This window comes from Pteropus vampyrus, unplaced genomic scaffold (assembly GCF_000151845.1).
Source record: "Pteropus vampyrus isolate Shadow unplaced genomic scaffold, Pvam_2.0 Scaffold84, whole genome shotgun sequence".
Lineage (NCBI taxonomy): Eukaryota > Metazoa > Chordata > Mammalia > Chiroptera > Pteropodidae > Pteropus > Pteropus vampyrus.
In genome coordinates, this window is record NW_011888865.1 from 6,882,887 (window position 1) to 6,888,680 (window position 5,794).

Consider the following 5,794-nt stretch of genomic DNA (forward strand, 5'->3'; position numbering starts at 1 on the left):
TAATAGATAACAGAATGTGGATGATGGATCCCTAAACCAAATAGTGAGTTAACGTTTTAGCTTAGTGGTTGTGACTTCAGCCCTGATTACCTTATTATCAGAGAAGGCAGCTGCGAAATAAGGGAATAAAGGCACTAATTCTTGCTTATATTATAATCACTTGTACAGATTGTTTCCTCACCTTCTAGGTTTAATCTCCTTGTGGGCATGAAACTTGATTTATCAAGCTAGTGAATGGAAGTGCTATGGGAAAGCTTGGATATTAAATTCAGGCAGGCCTGAGATGATATTTTGGAACTGCTCACAGAATCTCTCACAGAACACTGCTTTCCCTCATCTGTAAAGTGTGGGTAACAGTTTCTAACATAGGGTTAATATAAAGAGTATACAAACTGACAGGTAAAAAGTGCTCACGGTGCTGCCTATTAGACAGCGAGTATTCTTTGAATGATGGTGGCTGTTGTTAGCACTGACTGTCTTACTCATCTCTATATTCAGAGCATCTAGCCCCATACCTGGAGAATGGGGAACACGCAATAAATGTCCTGTAAATGAATGATTAGTCTAAAAGACCTTTATTTTGAAGGTCTGGATGAGATCATGGGGGGTGGGGGCGGTATTAGCACACTGTAAGGTATACGAACTAGGAGATGGAAAGAATGAAACATACTGCCTCTTTCCATCTGCTTTGCCAAGTTAACTTACCTTTGATCCTTTATTTCCTCATCTGTAGAATGGAGTTAATAATCCCTGCCTCATGGATGAACTACACAAAGGACCTGGCACACAGAGACACTACTAGACCATTGTGTGTCCCTCCCTCTTCCCTGTCACCTCCCTTCTCTCCTTGTCCTCAACAAACACCTTGTCAATTCCCTTTCTTTTTCAGTACTGGCCCCAGTAGTTCAAATAGCTTATAGCAGTCCGATTATTCTTAAAAGATATATCCACTTAAATAATTCTATAGTCCTGGCTTAATTATGTGTGAATCTTTATCTTGCTTGCTGAAAGAGTATAGTTTGCCTCTCTTTTGATCTGGAAATGTTTCTCTATTCAGGGCTGGCTGGTTCTAATGAAAGTCTCCCAAAGAGAACAAAGAGAGTATTTTATTTGCAAATCAAAAAAGATGACAAGGCCTAGTAACCAGTATAAAGACAGGGAATGAGACATAATGTTGTGTGTATGCATGTAACTTGAAGTAGCCAAGAGAATGTGGTGATGTTTTGTAGCACAGCTGGTATAAATAGCAGAACACATTACAGAGGAATACACTAGATCTATAGGAATGTCAATTATTTAGTATCTGCCCCTTTAGCATACTCATCCATATCCATCATCCTCTGAGGAGCCCCTCATGTAACTATTTTTTCTTCCTGTCTGAAATTCTCATCCCTTTTTATAGTTCTATTTTCTGAGGGAAGAAATACTCCTCTTCGGTAAGTTTTTATAACATTTCCTGTTGCCTTAGGATGCAAATTGATTTCTTCAGTGAGTGTACACCCTTAGTGCTTTGACAAGTACCCGCTTTGGAAATGATGGTAGTTTCTGAAGGTGAGGAATTGTAGGCCTATTTCAACCCATTAAGCAGTCCGTATTTTGATAATTTAACTCCAAGAGAAATGGAATTTTCTCTCATTAGGTTCCTCTTTCTGTCGCCCTCAAAAAACTTTGCAGGAAATACCAGTAGGCTCTCAAAAGAGATGGTGTATACATGCACATAAATAGCATCTGTAGCAGGCTTCGGCCTCAGAGGAGTTGGTCGAGACTTCTGTTTTCCAGAACTCTGAAAGAGGATGTCACCCTCTCTCCCAGAGTTCTACTTCTAGGACTACACCTTTTCAAGCCTTTTTCACATTCATGTTGTATCAATTTCAGTAAAGTTAATGGAAACTCACTCCTTTTTCCTCCTATCTTAAAAGCTTTATGAAATGCTTATTCTGGGCCTGACATCAGATTAGGCTCTAAGGTTATGTTATTGGAGTTAGTTATGTTATTGGAGTTAGATACACTGAGGTCTGTCAAAAACTAAACTGTTGATTATTCATGAACTACTACAGTTAGCTGCCATCCTGGAATCAAGGGGCTATTTTTCATTTATATCAGCTAAACTGCTTCTTTCCCAATATATAGATGCACACACTGAGACCGAGAAAAGAGAAGAGTGAGAGCCAGGGTCATACAATCGCTTCATAGTAGTATCCAGTATATATGTTCCTCCCTGTATAGAGCAGATATGGCCCTAAACGTCCATCAGCATAGTGAAATGTGGGAAATTGAATCATCTTTTCCTATTCTCGTTTTATAACGCATTTGCCAGGTGTCAGTTCAGTCAGCCCTCAAGAATCAGTCAATTCAGGTATGAACAGAGGAGATTTTCTCTCACACTCTTTGATTGTGCATTCACCATGCCCTCAGCTGCTCCTCAGTGCCTGCTGTTGTGCCCTTCACTGCCCCTCCAGCTCTAGACAGGGTCTTTCTCTGCTACTTGGCCTGCCTCAGGCTCCAGGACAAAGTCCACCTGCAAGGATGCTATGCCCGCACTATGAGTACCAGCTTGGGCTCCAGCAGAAGAGTGACTGTGAGCCAGGTTTTAGAGGCTGAATTGTATCTACTGCCCTCCCCCCCAAAGGTCATATGTTGAAGTCCTAACCCCCAGTACCTCAGAATGTGCCTGTATTTGGAATTTTAAAGAGGTAATTAATTAAGTTAAGTGATGTCATTAGGGTGGGCTTTAATCCATTATGACTGGTGTCCTTATTAAAAAAAAAAAAAAAAAGGAAATTTAGATGCAGACACATATAGAAGAAAGGCCATGTGAAGACACAGAGAGAAGACGGCCATCCTCAGACCAGGAAGAGAAGCTTCACAAGGTGTCAACACCTTGAACTCAGGCTTCTAGCCTCCAGAATTGTGAGAAAATAAATTTCTTTTGTGTAAGCCACCTAGTCTTTATCCTTTGTTTTGTCAGCCCTAGCAAACTAATACAACAGCCCTACTTCATTTTACTGGCCTGTCCTTGTCCCTCTCTCCTCTACCAACACCTCACAAGGCTATCTAAATGCCTCGGACTTCACCAGGGGACTGGAGCAACTGCAATTACAATCTATGAAGATTAAACATCTATCTAAATATGATTATTTCCATGTTTAATGCTCCATGCTACAAGATTTTTACTCCCCAAGTTAAAATCTTCACAGAAGGCCCCCTCATGGCACACATTGGTTCCTACCTGCTCCCTCCTTTTCCAAGTGCTTGTCTCTTCCACATTCCTTAGTGAGGGTTTCCAGCCCATCTTTCCCAGAAATCCTATGGCTTTAGCCATGGGAATGTTTCTTGCTCAAGAAAAAAAAAAACCTCCCCAGCAGTAGACTATTACAAATTAGTGTCATTCTTAAGTCTTAAGTAATTCCCTAAAAGGGTTTCAGCAGTCCAGTCAGGGGTGGCCTTTGGCACTCCAAGTCCAATTAAATAAGGAATGTTGATGGTGGTGGTGGTGGGTCTCTTAAGAGTCAGCCCTGGGCTCATTTTTTATAATTTTACGCATACACATTGGTATGAGGTAGGAGCGAGGGATACCAATCTAATTCCTGCAAAACAGTTCAGGTCAGAGCCGGCCCTAAGAGTGATCCTTTGTGAGATCGTCCCAGCAGTGTGAATTGCAGATATACCAATTTATTTTCCCAATTGACCGAAGAGTAAATACTGAATCAGATGCACGAATGAATTTTTCGATTTAAATATTAATTCTCAGAGATAGTTTGTTCAAAACAGAGATTGCGAGATGCCCACAAAGCTAGACAGGTAATTCAAAGGAGCAGCATGTGTGCTGTGCTAGAGGGGGTAGAAGGGGAAAGTATGGCGGGTCTCACCTGCCCCTTCTGAAGAAGCACAGCCAGAGGCAGGTGTGGAAGCAGGTGGGACCAGTTTTATCAGAAAGTCTCAGTTTTTCCAAAAAAAGCAAATTTGGATTTGTATGCTAAATTGCTCTATATTAAATATTGACACCTTCATTTTTTTAATGCCATATATACCAGTGAGCCCCTGTTTTGCAACCCTTGATATAAAAGATTTCTTTTCTTACCTGCCTCATTTTTGTAATCCTCTTACAATAAAATAATTCACATGTATTGTAGAATATAATTAGCTTCTTGTCATCATATAGCCCTACATTTTTTTACATCATGCCTCCTTTGGACCTATAAAAATACAAGAAATTAGCCCAGGACTGTCTTAAGAGACCCTGTTGAGGTTGGAAATGACAGTGGATAAGGACTTGGTTAGGATCTCAGCTGAGGGCCATCTTTCTGGGCCATCTTCCCACTCCATCTTCATCTGAACCGAGGAAGGGAGGTGGAGCTTTAGGTCCTTGGATTACATAGAATTTCCTGGGCATCATATCTACTTTTTCTCCCTCTGGCAGTTCTTCACTTCACAGTTTTGCTTGTCTGTGTCCCCGGTTAGCCTCCAAGTTAATAATATGCAGGCAAACACATACGGCAGGACAGTTGTCTGGAATAAATCCTTGATTCCATAAATAACCACCTTTAATTTACCTGTTTGTGAAAGGTTGCATTTGTTTTGCTTCCCCTTGAATCTGAACACTAATTAGGAGAGCAATAGTAAATGAAACCTGTTCCCTTGGATTTGGGATGGTCCTTCTATCCAGTGGCTCAGAGTGGAGTGGAAATGAACCAGTTTTTGCGCTCTGCTCATGGATGCTGCCTAGGCAGATAATTGCTCCAGGCAGGTCACAGCTTGTTGAGCTGGGCACACAGGCTGTAGCGGCTGAGGCTCTGCTTTTGTTTTCACTTGTGACTGGTTTCCAAATGTGGTGCTATGCTGCTGCTTCCTTCGGGCTTCCTGGGCAAGTGCTGGTTGGTGCTGTGGGGAGGAGAACGTCTTACCCCCCAGGCCTAGTCACATAAATGGCTTATCCCTTCTCAGAGAAGAGATTCAAATTTCCCTGAACTATCATGAGAACTCCCCACTGTGAATTACACATTCTGGAACCTGGGCTTGCTTCTCTCCCTGGTGCAGTGATGCTAAATTGACCCTCTCTCCTGTGTTTCTGAAGGTCCTTTTCCTTCTTTTTCTGTTAGTTGCTTTCCTAGTTTATTTTGAGCAGCATTCTTTCTGAGCTATGGAATGACCTGTCCAGTCTGATTTCATCTGGGTGCTTCAGAAACCAGCCAAGCCCATACCTAATATCAGAGGTGTATGACCCACATGAGCATTTTAAGTCTGTTTATGGGAAAATAAAAGATGTGTTGGAAACAGGATCAGAACATGAGATTCCAACTCAAGTGCCTCTATTAATGAAAAGGAAAAACTACTTTGGCTTGCTTCCTGCTTGCTACAGACAGCTTTGTTCAAATAAGCTGTTGTTTCGAGACCTTTCAAGTGACTTGCTTTTGTGGCAAATCAGGGGCTACCAACCTCATCTATTCTGTGGCAAGACTGGTTTAGTGAAATGTTAAGAGGTTTGTCAGCAGGATGCAGATCACCACAAGGAAAATAAGTCAAGAGATTCCCAATGTCAGAGCCAAGGAAAATAGATTGGTATATTTGGGCAAATACTACCAGTTTAAAATTGAGAAAACCTGTAATAAATTTGGTTATTTTATCTTTTTGGATGTAGCACTGTATTTTACAGAATTATTCAATCAAACTTAATGAGAAATAAAATATCTCATAAATCAATGTTCTAATTATAGTAGTCCTTTTAAAATTTATATCTAACTAGTTTTGTACTACACTTATAGACAGAGATGGTTAAAGCATAGGATTTGGAGAT

General features: G+C 41.0%; 1 protein-coding gene across 1 annotated transcript in view; it reads left to right on the top strand.

Moving 5' to 3' along the window:
* FAT3 (FAT atypical cadherin 3) overlaps positions 1–5,794 on the top strand; it is a 635,634-nt gene that overhangs the window by 446,141 nt on the left and 183,699 nt on the right. The window lies entirely within an intron of this gene.